General features: G+C 38.4%; 1 protein-coding gene across 6 annotated transcripts in view; it reads left to right on the top strand.

Moving 5' to 3' along the window:
• Positions 1-16,534, top strand: part of RPAP2 (RNA polymerase II associated protein 2) — a 117,008-nt gene that overhangs the window by 68,916 nt on the left and 31,558 nt on the right. For 3 of the 6 annotated variants that reach the window (XM_019752892.2, XM_074335132.1, XM_074335133.1), the window contains one exon: positions 1,073-9,067. The exons of 2 other annotated variants lie outside the window; for them this stretch is intronic. The gene's annotated coding sequence lies outside the window, so the exon portion shown is untranslated. Of the gene's footprint in view, positions 1-1,072; positions 9,068-11,143; positions 11,182-14,455; positions 14,473-16,534 lie in introns of those variants that run through there. One more of the 6 variants, XM_074335131.1, reaches the window with a different exon arrangement.

Here is a 16,534-nt window from a genome sequence, read left to right on the forward strand (position 1 = left end):
ACAAGTCACATGGTGCCAAATCCAGTAAATAAAGTGGATAAGAACACACTGTAATGTTTTTTCTTTTTGTTTTTTATAAGAATTATTATTTTTTATTGGGGAATATTGGGGAACTATGTTTCTCCAGAGCCCATCAGCTCCAAGTCATTGTCCTTCAATCTAGTTGTGGAGGGCGCAGCTCACTGGCCCATGTGGGAATCGAACCAGCAACCCTGTTGTTCAGAGCTCACACTCTAACCAACTGAGCCATCCGGCTGCCCGTAATGTTTTTATTTGACAGAAATTGCCATGCCAGAAGCCTTGTGTGTCACGGAGAGTTGTCATGATGGAGAATGAAACCATTTGCCCATTTCTCGTACTGTTTTCTAAGTACATAATTTATTAAATGCTCGTAAAGACACTCACAAAAGAGGACTTCCAGTACTACTTCAGAAAGTGGCAACAATGATGGGATAAGTGTGTTCAAAGCAAGGGGGAGTTCACTTCTCAGAGTGAACAAGTGAGACAGTGCCCAAGATGGAAGTCACACTCTTTTTGTAACTAATCTCAGAAGTGATATCCTATGACTTTTGCTATATTCCATGACTAGTTAAAAAGTAATCACTAGGTCTAGCCGACACTCAAGGTTAGAGGATTGTGTAAGGGCATGAATACCAGGAGGCAAAGATAATTTGGCGCCATCTTAGAAGCTGTTTACTATAGGTGACAAAATTGCTCAATAGTTCCCAGCTTTATATGTAGCATACCACACTATCCAAGTGTGGTATGAACTTCACACTAATTGAGGGCATCCCTTAACCAGTCCACATGTCCACAAAATGCTATGAGCTAACCCAGTTGTTCTGGGAAGGGATGGTGGTGGGGAGAAGAGGAATTGTCTTATTGGCCAGACCCATCAAGGCCTACCCCCTTGAGCTGAATATGAACTTAGGTCTAATCCACCCAAACCATTATTACCTAATGAGCACAAATGGAATGTATATTGGGAAAACAAAGTGTTCCAAAAACCTGTTAAAATACTTTAGGTGTGTTATTCAGACATTTTTTTGTTTGTTTGCTTTTTGTTTCACAGATACAATCCATGAAGACTGAATAAAAAATGAACTTCTACTCACTATTTCTGGAATTCTAGCTCTAATGATTGTCTCGTGGTGACTGATAACTAGCTTTGGTCACAGAAAAACCTTTACCTTCTTACATTTCAAGCACCTACCTCCCAGTCCCTAAATGTACAGAGTGACTTCCCCAGTTATTGGAAAACCATTATTCCAACAAGGATAACCAAGTCCTTGCATCCCTGGCTATAAGACATTATTTTTATTTATTTGAAAATGAAAGTTGAAGTCTTAAATTGAAATTTAAATGACTATTCAAGAAAATACAATGACTTTTTATTTTTCTGGATAATTCTAGCCATCACATCAACTTGACCAAAAAATTGAGAGAAGTCCTATTTTGGCCTCATAGTCTAAACTCTAGATTCTGAAGAACAATAAAGAGGTAAATAAATGCAGTCTAAGATGCAGCCCTTTAGAAGTCTAGTCATCATTCTTTTAAAAGAAGCTGCCTGTGCTGTAATGTGGTTAACCTCACAAGTCCAAAACAGGAGTCCTCTGTTTGTTGAACAGGCGCTCAACAAACAGGACTCAAGGAAATTAAAAAAAAATTGAATCTGTAGTTTGTTCTTAAGAGACAAATCTCTAGACTGTATACTGCTTTTTCAAAATGTGTGTGAAGCATGCAAGTTAGCAGGGCATCCAGGGTAGTTAAAGGGGATGCCTCAGATGGACAATTTGGGCAACTTTACTGGAGGGCCAAGAAAAAAATAAGATCTATACTCTTGGACACTGGAAGAAACGACAGCTGCTCTAAGCCCAACCTTGGAAAGGGGCCAGAAAGCAGCCTGGTGGAGTGGGGCACTCAACAAACAGGAATCTAGAAGCTCTACAAGATCACAGGCTACAATATCAATATATAAATATCAATTGTGTTTTTGTATGCTAGCAATGAAAAACCCCAAAATGAAATTAAGAACACAATTCCATCCACCTCAGTACCAAAAGAATTAGTACTTAATAAATTTAGCAATGGAAGTATAAGACAGTGAAATCTGTAAAACATTCTGAGAAATAAAAGAAGGCATGAATAAGTACAGAGATATTCCATGTTCATGAATGAGAATATTTAGTGTTCTTAAGATGGCAGTCTTCCCCAAATTGATCTATAGATTAATGCAATCTCTGTCAAAACCCCAACAGTTTTTTTTGTTTTGTTTTTTAAACTGGAAAGCTGATTCTAAATTTTCTAGGGAAAAGGATCCAGAATAGCCAAAGCAATTCTGAAAATGAAGAACACTTCCTGATTTCAAAACTTACTACAAAGCTACAGTAATCAAGATAGTGTGGTACTGATATAAAGATAGACATAAAGATCAATGGAACAGAATTTGAGAGACCAGGAATAAGCCCTCATATTTATGGTCAATTGATTTTTGACTAAGTTAACAAAGCATTTCATGGACAAAGAATAAATAGTCTTCAACAAGTGGTCCTGAGACGTTTGGATATCAGATGCAAAAAAAAAAAAGAAAAAAATTTAGACTCTTATCTCCTACCATTTTAGAAGAAAACAGAAAATCTACATGGCGTTGGTTGAGAAAAATTCTTAGATACGATCTGAAAAGCACAATTTCTAAAGGAAAATATGGTAAGTTGGACTTTCTCAAAATTTAAAACTTTTGTCCTTCAAAAAAAAGCATCACTAAGGAAATAAGTTGACAAACCACAGACTGAAAATATATTTTGAAGTCTTATTTTATGAAGGACATATCCAGAATATATAAGGAATTCTTAAAACTCAACTATGAGACAATTCAATTTTAAAATGATCAAAACTTTCAATAGACATTTCAGCAAAGAAAACACACAAATCGTTTAGCATATGAAAAGATCCTCACCATCAATAGTCATTAGGGAAGTGCAAATCGAAACCAAAATTAGATACCACTTCACACTAAGATGAACATAAGAAGAATATCATAGTGTTGGTGAGATGTGGAGGAACTGGAGCCCTAATACATTGCTGCTGGAAATGTAAAATGGTGCAGCCATTTTGGAAAACAGTCTGGTGGTTTCTTAAGTTAAATATGAGTTTACCATATGACTCAGAAATTACACTTGGTGTTCCAACCCAAAAGAAATGAAGACATGTTCACAAAGACTTATAATGTTCACAGCAGCATTATTCATATAAGGGAAACCATCCAAATGACTATCAACTGATATATGGATAAACAAAAAATCCAAGGGGTACCGAAAGGAGAAGAGAGAAATCAAGGGATTAAGAACCTATTTGAAGAAATAACAACTAAAACTTCCATAAACTGGTGAAGAAAATAGACACAAGTCCAGGAAGTGCAAAGTCCCAAACACGATGAACCCAAAGTGGTACACACCAAGACACCTCATAATTAAAATGGCAAAGGTAAAAAATGAAGAGAGAATCTTAAAAGCAGCAAGACAAAGGCAGTTACCTACAAGGGTAGCTCCCATAAGACTATCAGCTGGTTTCTCAACAGAAACTGCAGTCAAGAAGGGATTGGCACAAAATATTCAAAGTGATGAAAAGCAATGACCTACAATCAAGACTACTCTACCCAGCAAACTTGTCATTTAAAATTAAAAGAGAGACTGTGGAAGCAGATCTAGGAGGGAAATTCATGGCAATGCAGGCCTACCTCAAGAAACAAGAAAAATCTCAAACAGTTTAACTTTACACTTAAGGAAACCGGGAAAAGAACAGCAAACAAAGCCCGAAGTGAGTAGGAGGAAGAAAATAATAAAGATCAGAGAGGAAATAAATGAAATAGAGACTAAAAGAACAATAGAGAGAGGACCCGAATAAAATCAGGAATGAAAGAAGTGACAACAGACACCACAGAAATACAAAAAGTTTTAAGAAAATACTATGAACAATTATGTGCCAACAAATTGGACAATCTGGAAGAAACTGATAAATTCCTAGAAGCATATAATCTTCCAAGCCTGAATCAACAAGAAACAGAAAATCTGAACTGACCGATTACTACTAATGATGAGTCACTAATCAGCAAGCTCCCAACAAACAAGTCCTGGACTGGATGGCTTTACAGGTGAATTTTACCAGTCAAAGAAGAATTAACACCTGTCCTCAAAGTATTCTAAAAATTCAAGAGGCAGGAAGGCTCCCACGCTTATTTTATGAGGCTACCATTACCCTGATTCCAAAACCAGACAAAGACGTTACAATAAAGAATATTATAGGCTGATATCCCCGATAAACATAGTTGCAGAAATCCTCAACAAAATATTAGCAAACTGAATTGAATACATTAAAAAAATCATACACCATGATCAAGTTAGATTTATTCCTGGGGTGCAAGGTTGGTTCATTATCCTCAAATCAAGTAATGTGATACACCACATAAACAAAATGAAGGATAAAAATCATATGATCATATCAATAGATGCAGAAAAAGCATTTGACAAAATCGAGCATCCAATTATAATAAAAACTCAGTAAAGTGGGAATAGAGGGAACATACCTCGGCATAATAAAGACCATATATGACAAACCCACAGCTAATATACTCAATGGTGAAGAGCTAAAAGCATTTTCCTTAAGATCAGGAACAAGACAAGGATGTCCACTTTCACCACTTTTATTCAACATAGTACTGGAAGTCCTAGCCACAGTAATCAGAAAAGAAAAAGAAACAAAAGGCATCCAAATTGGAAAGGAAGGAGTAAAATTCATTATTTGCAGAGGATGTGATACTATGTATAGAGAACCCTGAAGATTCCACAAACTTAGAACTGATAAATGAATTCAATAAAGTAATGGGATACAAAATTAATATTTATAAATTGGTTGCTTTTTTATACATCAATAACAAACAATCAGAAAGAGAAATTAAGAAAACAATCCCATTTACGGTTGAATCAAAAAAAAAAAAATACCTAGTAATGAAGTTAAGAAGGTAAAAGACTTAAACTTGGAAAATTATAAGACATTGAAGAAGATACAAATAAATGGAAGCATATACAATGCACATGGATAGGAAGAATTAACATAGCTAAAATGAGTCCATACCACTCAAAACAATGTATAGAGTCACTGCAATCTCTGTCAAAATGCCAATGGCATTTTTTACAGAACTAGAACAAATAATCCTAAAATTTATGTGGAACCACAAAAGACCACTAATAGCCACAGCAATCTTGAGAAGAACAAAGTTGAAGGTATCAAGATACCTGATATCAAACTATACTATAGTAATCAAAACAACATGGCACCGGCATAAAAACAGACACATAGATCAGTGGAATGGAATAGAGAGCCCAGAAATAAACCCACACCTGAATGGTCAATTCATGACAAAGGAGGCAAGAAATTATGCAACGGGGTAAAGAGTCCATTCAATAAGTGTTGTTGGGAAAACAACATACGTGCAAAAAAAAAAAAAAAAGAAATTAGACCACCTTACACCATATAGAAGAATAAACTCAAAATGGATTAAAGACTTAAAAGACCATAAACCATAAAACTAGAAGAAAATATAGGCAGTAAACTCTCTGACATTGCTCTTAGTAATATTTTTTCTGATATATCTCCTCAGGCAAGGGAAACAAAAGGAAAAGAATGGGACTATGTCAAACTAAAAAGTCTTTGCACAGCAAAAGAACCATCAACACAGCAAAAAGACAACCTACTGAATGGGAGAAGATATCCATCAATGATACATCCTATAAAGTGTTAATATCCAAAATATATAAAGAAATCATACAACTTAACACCAAAAAACAACCTAATTCAAAAATGAAACTGAATTTTATAAGACACTGAAGAGAGAAATTAAAGAAGATACAAATAGATGGAAACACATACTATGCTCATGGATAGGAAGAATTAATATCGTTAAAATTCCCATACTGCCTAAGGCAATATACAGATTCAACGCAATTCCTATCAAACTACAAAGGACATTTTTCACAGAAATAGAACATATAATCCTAAAATTTATATGGAACCATAAAAGACCCCAGATAGCCTTGGCAATCTTGAGAAATAAGAACAAAGTGGGAGGTATAATGATACCTGACATCAAATTATACTACAGGGCTACAGTAATCAAAACACCATGGTACTGGCATAAAAACAGACACATAGATCAATGAAACAGAATAGAAAGCCCAGAAATAAATCCATGCTTATATGGTCATTTAATCTACGACAATGGAAGCAAGAATTTACAGTGGGGTAAAGACAGTCTATTATAAATGGTGCTGGGAAACCTGGACAGACATGCAAAAAATGAAGCTGGACCACCTCCTTACACCATACACAAGAATAAATTCAAAATGCATTAAAGACTTAAATGTAAGATCTGAAACCATAAAATTCCTAGAAGAAAATATAGGAAGAAGCTTTACAGACATTACCCAGAGTAAGAAACTTTACAGACATTGCCTGGAGTAAGATTTTTACTTTCCTTCAGGCAAGGGAAGTAAGAGAAAAAATAAATGTGGAATTACATCAAACTAAAAAGTTTTTTTCACAGCAAAGGAAACCATCAGTAAAACTAAAGGGAGCCTACTGAATGGGAGAAGATATTTGCCAATGATATATCTGATTAGGGGTAATAGCCCAAATTTATTTAAAAAACTCATTCAACTCAACTCCAAAAAACAACCCAATTAAAAAATGGGCAGAGGACATGAAGAGACATTTTTCTAAAAGACATACAGATGGCAAACAGACATATGAAAAAATGCTCAACCTCACTAATAGTTAGAGAAATGCAAATAGAAACCACAATGAGATACCACCTCACCCCAGTCAAAATGGCTATCATCAATAAATCAACAAACAAGTGCTGGCGGGGATGTGGAGAAAAGGGAACCCTTATGCACTGTTGGTGGGATCGCAGGTTGGAGCAGCCGCTATGGAAAACAGTATGGAGGTATCTCAAAAATCTGAAAATGGAACTACCTTATGACCGAGCAGTTCCACTCCTAGGTTTTTATCCGGAGAAATCCAAAACTCTAATTCAAAAAAATTTATGCACCCCTATATTTATTGCAGCTCTGTACACAATAGCCAAGACACGGATACAACTGAAATGCCCATCGGTAGATGACTGGATTAAAAAACTGTGGTACATTTATACAATGGAGTATATAAAGAAGAAGGAAATATTACCATTTGCAACAATATGGATGGACCTAGAGAACATGTTAAGTGAAATAAGTCAAGACAGAGAAACACAAATACCATATGATCTCACTTACATGTGGAATCTAAAGAAAAGAATTTGAAAAAAAAAAGAAAATGGGCAGAGGACCTGACAGACATTTTTCCAAAATGGACATACAGATAGCCAATAGACACACATGAAAAGATGCTCATCCTCACTAATCATCAGAGAAATGCAGATTAAAACCACAATGAGCTATCACCTCATGTCTCTCAGAGTGTGTATCATCAGTAAATCAACAAACAAGTGTTGGCGAGGATGTGGAGAAAAGAGAACCCTCTTGCACTATTGGTGGGATTGTAAATTGGTGTAGCCACTATGGAAAACAGTTTGGAGGTTCCTCAAATAATTAAAAAGAGAACTACCTTATGATGCAGCAGTTCCACTTCTGGGCACTTATCTGAAGAAATCCAAAACACTAATTCGAAAAGATATATGCACTCCTATGTTCAATGCAACACTATGTCCATATCTTGATATGGGAGCAACCTAAATGTCCAATAGAGTGGATAAAGAAGTGGTGTATATATACACAGTGGAATATTACTTGGGCATAAAGAAGAATGAAATCTTACAATTTGTGACAACATGGATGGAACTAGAGGGTATTATGCTTAGTGACATAAGTCAGACAGAAAGACAAATACCATATGACCTCACTTATATGTGGAATCTAAAGAACAAAAATGAAACAACAAAACAGACTCAGATACAGAAGACAAACTGATGGTTGCCAGGAGGGGTGTTAGGGGCTGCAATAAGGGATTAAGAAGTACAAATTGGTAGTTACAAAATTGTCACAGATGTGAAATACAGCATAGACAATACAGTCAAAAGTATAATAACTATAGTGCCAGGTGGTTACTAGAGTAGTCAAGGGAATCTTTTCATAAATTATATAAATGTCTAACCACTGTGCTGTACACCTGAAACTAATATAAAATAATACTGAATGTTAACTGTAATTGAAAAAATAATCCATAGTGGAGCACTGATACATGCTATAACACAGATGAACCTCAGAAATATTATGCTAAGTGAAAGAAGTCTGACACAATAAACCTTATAAGGTATTCCATTTTATAAAATGTCAGAAAATCTCTAAAGCAGATACTAAATTGCTGGTTGCATGGGCCAGGGATGGGAAAAGGGATTGTTTGCAAATGGACACAAGGGATGTCTTTGGGGTGATGAAATGTTCTAAAACTAAATTATTATTTTTACACAACTTTGTAAACATTAAAAATAATTGCAATATTAAAAGGAATGAAATCTTGTCATTCGTTACAACATGGATGGACCTTGAGAGCATATGCTAAGTGAAATAAGCCAGGCAGAGAAGGACAGATACCATATGCCCTCACTTATATGTGGAATCTAAAAATCTTAATTAATGAAAAAACCCCAAGTTCATAGATAACAGAACAGATTGGTGGTTACCACCTGTAGGGAGTGGGCAAAATGGATGAAAGTGATCAAAAGGTACAAACTTCCTCTTATAAAATAAGTCATAGGGATGTAATGTACAGCATAGTGAGTATAGTTAATAATACTGTATTGCATATTTGAAAGTTGCTAAGAGTAGATCTTTCAAGTTCTCATCACAAAACATTTTGTAGCTGTGTATGGTGACAAGTGTTAACTAGACTGACTGTGATTATTTCACAATGTATACAAATACTGAACCATTGTGTTGTACACCTGAAATGAATACAATGTATGTCAATTATACCTCAAAAAAATAAAAATAATTTTTTTAAGTATCATAAATGATGACAGGATTCCTCCCTCTGATTTACTAGTAACAATTCTCTGGGGTAAAAAAGGGAAAAAGCTGCTGTATCACAGTCGTCCCCCCCCACGTGAACCTCCCCTACCCTGTACCCAGAAATACCTCTTTAGTTATTTCCCACACCCTACAGGTCTAGTGTCCCCAGGTGAGGAGCTAGTGGCTTATTACAGAAACAAGGACCACTACCACCTCTGCCACCAGGTCACTGCAGAACCAGCAGCTTTTCTGGGTGCTGCTTCTGCCTCCCACACACTCCTGCCAAGTTTATGTTAGCTTGGGAGGACTGGCGCAGAATTCAAGTCAAAGAACTGTGCTAGATCTTGGTTTCTAAAGGTCATTTTCCAATAAAAGGGACCAAGGTTCCTTGGGAAAATGGCTGGTTCTAAGGCTAGGGCAGCAAAAATACAAGATAAGCCTGGAGCATCTGTTAGTATCAGAAGGTAAGGAAGTGCTTACTGCTGAAGACAGGTCCAGCCCTCCCACTGCTCAGGCCACTGAAGGGGTAGGAAAAACCACTGAATCGTCTTAAGCTGTTCTTCCATAGGCTGTTAAACAGAAAATGGAAATAAGTTGTCAAAAAATAAATATCAGCTTTGAAATAAATGAATAATACTGTAAATAGATGTACTATCCCTTCTAGGAGGTGGAGCTTAGTCCACCCTTTCAGAGTGGGTTAAACTTAGTGACTGGCTCCCAAAGAATGGGGAAGGCGAAAACACCACCTGCACCAAGTGACAAAGGTTCACATCCCCAGTCATGTCGTGTATATCATGCCCCTTGATATGTGTGATGAGATTGGCACGTCACCCGTGTGACACTCCCCCAAACCATAACCTCAGTCTAATCATGATCAAACAGAAATCCAGTTTGGAGGACATTTCTACAGGTAACTTGGCCGAGATCTCGATCTCTCCAGACTGTCAAGGTCATGTAAAACAGAGGTTGAAAAATTGTCACAGACCAAGGGAGACATGCAACCAAATGCAGTGTGGTGTCCTGGTCTGCATCAGAAAAGAGGACATTAATGGGGGAAATCCAAATAAAGTCTGGAGTTTAATAGTAACAAACCAGTGCAGTTTCTTAGTTTTAACAAATGTACCATGGAAATATAAAACAAACAGTGGAGGAAATTGGGTGAGAGTTATACAGGAACTCAACTATCTGCGACTTTCTGTAAATCTAAAGTTTTTTTTCAAAATTAAAAGCTTGTTTTAATATACTGGCTGGACACGAGAAGGGGCGCAAAGACAAGACAGTCATGACCTCTGAACCTCAGCCTGCCTATGGGAAGAAGGCACACCTGGGTAAATGCCCTGAAAAAAAATCCATCCTGTTTTGCTTGGGACAGTCCCTAGTTTATACCAGTTAGCTCAGCATCATTATTAATTACCAGCTTTTACTTTCAAAAGTATTCTGATTTGGACATTATATGCTCACATCACCTAGGAGGTATAGGATATGCTGTGGTGGTTAGATGTGATGGGAGGGGGCATTTGTGATGGCGTGGAAGGATGGGTGGGGGGTTATGAAGTGGAGATAGGGAGATAGGAAGGAGGAGGTATGGCCCAGGCAGGGGCGGCCTCAAGAGGAAAGGCCCAGAAGCAGGTAAGATCCAGGGTATATTCTTATTAAGACACAAGCCTGAAGTTGGAGAAAAGTGAGAAAAACAATGAACATAATTAAGAAGATGGGGTCAACTAGGATTTGGCACAGACTAAAAGGACTAGAACTACTGGAGCAGTAATGTATTTTCAAGCAAATAGGAGGGAAAGGGACTACACTCCCCTACAAATGAAAACTATGAATTCAGTTTTCTTGAGAAAGATCCTTGCTTCCCTAGGTCTTGGGTATCTGCTCAATCTAGTTCAGTCATGTGCTCTGCTGACTCAGAGCCTACACTGTCTGCTCCCCAGACCACCACCCCCTGACCCCCGGGCGGCATTCTTCAGTACTGAAGTACAGGTCGCCTGCAGGAAAGCATAACACCCAGGTTTTCTTGTGAACTCCACATTTCAAAGAATGGGAAGATATATTTAACGAAAATATTGCTCTTTCAGGGAAGAAGACGAATTCTGAATAGCTTTTACTATGAAAGGTAAACATTGTAATTTACTTTCTATTTAAATACTTCAGGAACAACTAATTCATATACTGTTTTATTCAGAGAATGACTTTTAAATATTGCCCTTTGAATAATTCCATTCCCATGAGGTTCTCAAGCACTTAAAAACCCAGCTAGACTTAATATTAGTGGAGTCTGTACGGTATTACTGAGCACCTTGTGCTTATAGTCGTGTCTGAAAACCAAGGTGATTTTCCTACTCCTTAGGGAACAGATTTACCTAGACCCGAGGAAAGTGATGCCATTCTGAGGTCTGAAAATGTTTAATAGCCTCACATTATAAGTGCTGGTAGAAAAAGAGTAATGATGTCTAGAAGCCCACCTCTGCCAGGCTGAGGGTGAGATGGGGGGGCAGGAGTGACTTCCACCTGAAATGTGCCGAGGGGCCTGAGTGAGGTTGGGACTGGCCACTGGGGCCTGTCCTCTGGAAGCACAACCTGGCGGCTAAGAGGTATGGGGTGGTGACCGTGTAGGGATGGCCTGTGTGACGGCTGACGAAATACACGGATGGAATTTTTTCTTCCTCGATAAAGCTCGTTTTCTTTGGGAATTCATGTGTCCTTTTCCAAATCAAACTACCAAAATAGGAACTTGTATAAAATCTCGCTCATCCAGCTATCTGCTCTCTCAATTTCCAAGCCTTTGCATGTCCTTCCCTCAGCAAAAACCAGTTACCAGTAAAGGAACTGAGAGGTGGAATTGGATCAAAATACCTTTAGATCAGGGGTGTCCAAACTTTTTTCAACGTTTTTCACCAAGGGCCATATGCGGTAAAATACACAAACAGCCGGGCCACTCACTCGAAGTGACATATGTATTGCCTCACCTGGTTTATTTAAGTAAACTAAATATATTTTTGGGATTTGCTGTGGGCCAATAAAAAATAGATCACGGGCTGCAGTGGGCCCTTGGGCCGCAGTTTGGACACCCCTGCTTTAGATGAACAAGCAATAGCACCAAGCCCTTCCTTCTCAATAAGCTGGCCTCACCCCCGGGGCCAATAGAGAAGCCCACTCCGAGGTGTTAGTTTTCAGTTTGCTTCCTAGCACCTCTTCAGTCATAACCAAACCCAAGGAGAATATTGTATGACCAGAACAAAGACAGCCACCTTGCAACATCTTCAGGAAATTCCGCACTCCCCTAGGGCTTGCAAAACTCCCTGTGTCTTGCAGACTGAAGGCAAGATCTCAATCACCTAGCTCTAGTTTGCATAATTAAAGAAAGTGGAAGCTGGTTATTTTCTGGGTGACCCTTGACCCAACCAAGCTCACAGGGCCTGTGACAGAAATCAGATGAAGTTGCAGCAGTGAAAGCTTTTATTAGTTAGATGAGCAGGAAAAGCCAGATCACTGGATGCCCATCTGACCCGTTACCTGCTAGGGTCATACAGCCAAGGCAGTGTCCCTGTAAGGGACTAAAATGTTATTCTTTTGAAGTTGGCAACTTAATACAACTTCATGTCATAGTTTGTAAGACTTTTCAGAGAAAATGTACTACTAATATATAATACATTTTATCTTCATTTTCGATACAGAGAAGCATAGCCTATGATCTGGTAACTCGCTCCCTCCCACATCCTTACCTTTTTCTTGTCCTTTTCCCATTGTCCTGTTCACGTATTCTCTATCTTTGGAGAAAAAAATTAAAACAGAATTTTAGAGCCACATTCAGTAATCACTGAGCTAGTCTAAATCCCTCACTTTAAACCAGCACAAGCTAAGATCCAGACATGTTTACCCAACACAAGTTTAGTCACTTAGCAGAGTAACTGCTGGAAACCAAGTCTCAAACTCCTGGTCTCTGGCAACAAAAAAGCCCAATGAGTTATGAAGACAGAGAGGGAGCTCAAAACACAACTGTTTCAATCAAAACCCACCTGGAGTTAGGGCAGCCACCCTGTCTGGGTGAGCGAAACTGAGATTCCCCCACCTCCACTGACTTCCGTTGCAGAACCAGGGTCACTGCCTCAGGGAGAGCTGAACTTGTGGACGAGGTTCTGGTTTCAGTCACAGAACAGCTTGGTTTTAAGGCCCAGAAATTTTTTGTCTGGAGCCTCCAGGCTTGGTTAGAGGTTGAAAAACAATGAGGCCACTGAGCAGCCCTTGGCTTTTCATTTTAGAAAACAACTCAATCTCATTAGGAGTTTCTCAGGAAAGCCTCCAGGACAGAGAAGGAATATTTACTAAGTGGGAGAGGAAGCTATTACTGAAGACCTTTCTAAACCACTTCTGTGAGGTTCTATTCAATAAAACCAGCAAGCACACCCATCACAACTTTGTCCTCTCTGTGATTAGCCTTGAGTCTTTTGTAGAAAGTGCCACACACCAAGAATGCCAGCTTGCTCGTGTTGGTGAGAGAAGTAAATGTATGTACGGAAGGAGGCTTCTAAGCCATTTTGGGGGTGGGAGTAGGAGGGTCTGTGAAGGTTTCTGGATTACTTTTCAAGAATATATATGGAATTTACTGGATGAATAAACGCAGTCACACTCAGTTTTCATCTTGTCAAGCTCCAGGCCCTGGAAGGAGGGCTGGGCTGGGGGAAAGATGGGGATGGGCAGGCCTGACAGGGCAGCCTGAGTTTTTAAGAGTCTAAGCAACATGGAGTGTAGGCAGCGTGGAGCTCTTGGCATCTCCCTGAAGCTGCTCCTCCCGCACACACATCCTGCATTCCTGAGGAGCATCCTGACATCTGCCCAGGGCTTCAGAACAAGTGCACACTTATTCATTCATTCAACAAATATTTACTGAGCACTTTCCATGGCCCAGGCCTTCCCATCCGAACCGCTCACTGGATGCCTTCCGTAGTGCTCTGTGCAGTTTCTCTAGGAGGCATGGAGAGAGGGAGACGCATCCCGCTCACCTCCTCACTCCCCACAGGAGCTTATGGTCCAGCTTGGGCTTATGAAACATTTGATAAACTGTGAGCAGGAGGCAAAATAGTAAAAGGCTGGGAGTTGTGGTCACATGGGCCCAATGAAATGCTAACATTGTGGTAATTGGCAATACCTAGCTGCTTGATCCTGGGCAAGTGGTTAACTTCTCTGAGCCTCAGCTTCTTTCATTGAAAACAGAGAATAATAAGATACATTCCTTACAGGATTATTTCTTTCATGGGACATAAAGACATAGAGACCACCAATAAGAGGTTAAAACGTTTTTTTAAGATTCAGCACAATTTTATTTTATTTCCAAGTAAGCTTGTATATAATTATAACAGTAACACTTGCATAGCGCTTTCTTTTACCAGGCACTCTTCCAAGTATTCTCCGTAGGTTAAATTAGTTCATCCTAACAACAACCTTCTGAGGTAAGTAAATCATTTCTGAGGTAAGTAAATTTCCAACAAATGATGTAACTGAGGCACAGAGAGGCTGAGTGACTTGCCCAAGGTCACACTATAGTCAACCTAGTGACGATGGGCTTGAGCTGTAACTCAGGTTCCACATCTATTTTCTTTATTTACTTTCAGCAGGATCTTTTGATTAAAAATTTTAAAAATGGTGCCAAAAGCTTGTTCTGCTTTCTCTCCAAGCCCAACACTTATCATTAACGTTGTTTAAGCTGATAATTCAAGTGTCTTCAGAATGTGACTTGTATGTGATTTTGCTCTAAGAAGTAGAATACTGAACAATACCTTTGTAGTTTTGGTCTCTTTTCTATCTTTACTGACAAAATCAATCAGTTTCCTATACTTACTCTGGAAAATATCACTTGATTTACCAGAGAGGTAACCATACTTCTTTTGAAAATTGTGTCAAAATTTGATGGCTTTGTACCAATATTGAACAAAATGTCACAAGAAACAAGGCCCTTAAAGACCATTACAACCCAACAAAGCCCAATTTTCAAACATTCAGCACCGTATTTCCTATTTAAACTGCAGCTTCTTTTTTTACAGCTACTGTGCTAAGTCAACACTTTTATAGATTATTTGGTCCTACCTCATACAGATGATGGTGTATATTCATACTGTAACCCTATCCAGTATTATACTTATGGAACTATTCTGTATTGCACTATTGATAATATTATCTTCATCATTAATTTTACTTTTCAATGAACTACTTTGGAATCATGAGAGATTTAATGCAACTCAAGAGTAACAATAAAAATGTAGATTTTTACAATTAAGAATTTTAACACTATCATGATGTGGAACACATTATCCAAAATTATCTATAATTGATAACTGAAATTAGCTATAATGAACCTACCAATACAGTCCTTGCAATGAATTTCATGAAACAATTATTAAGATGGTAATAGAATTTCTCTGGAAATCTTAGTTAATCTTACATTTTAAATTAGTTACGTATATGTGAACAAAACTGTTCCATCCGTTTTGCCTTTCAAACCATCAAACCACTTGCAAACCCCTTGACAGACAACCAGAATCTCATGGACCATCTTTGAGAACCCTTGTTTCAAGAATAGGCATTTCTGTTTCTAACCAATGATAGTAATTACTGATTTTTGGTGCGTCGTACATAGAAGACATTTAATACCCATATAATAAGTTATTAAGTGATATTTTTTGGTTTCATACATGATAACCACTATTCTAAACTCTGAAGATACAGCAGTGAACAAGGCAGATACTATTTCTATTCTGGAGGCACTTCCTCTCTAGTGGAAAGCAGACAATACAAAGAAAACAGATTCAGAAAATGTTAATGATAGGAAGGAAATGGTGTAATGAGATAAAACGTGACGTGAGGAAGGCAGGAGCTTCTTTAGCTAAGGTGTTCAGGAAAGATCTCACTGAGGAGGTTACAGCTGAACAGAATGCTGATGATAAGAAGGATGGAACAGAGACCAAGGAACAGAGACCATTCCAGGCAGAAGGCCCAGCAAGGGCCAAGGCCTTGAGCAGGGTAATAATTTGGCCTTTCGGCTGAACAGAAAGAAGGCTGAGGTGCCGGAAGCAAAATGAGCAAGAGGCATGATGGGATGAGAAGATGCTCAGAAAGCCCCCATGTGCCACATAACAGTGTCATGGGCTGTAGTGAGGAGTTTGGGAAGCTACTGGAAGCTGGTAAGCAGGGGAGTGACAGGAGAACATTTATCTTTATAAAAGGTCCCTGGATGCTCCACAGAGTATGGAGGGGTTGGAGAGAGGCAGGGTGAGAGCAAGAAGACCCATTACAAGAGTATTTAATAATCTAAGCAAAAGGTGACTAGGGTAGAAGCAGTAGAGGTGGAGAGAGATGGATGGATTTGCAAAGTAGTTTTCATATAGAACAGGTAAGACTTGCCAATGCCTTGAATGAATGAATGAATGAATGAATGAATGAATGAATGAATGAATGAATGAGAACATTAATGG

This window comes from Rhinolophus sinicus, linkage group LG06 (genome assembly GCF_036562045.2).
Source record: "Rhinolophus sinicus isolate RSC01 linkage group LG06, ASM3656204v1, whole genome shotgun sequence".
Taxonomy (NCBI): Eukaryota; Metazoa; Chordata; class Mammalia; order Chiroptera; family Rhinolophidae; genus Rhinolophus; species Rhinolophus sinicus.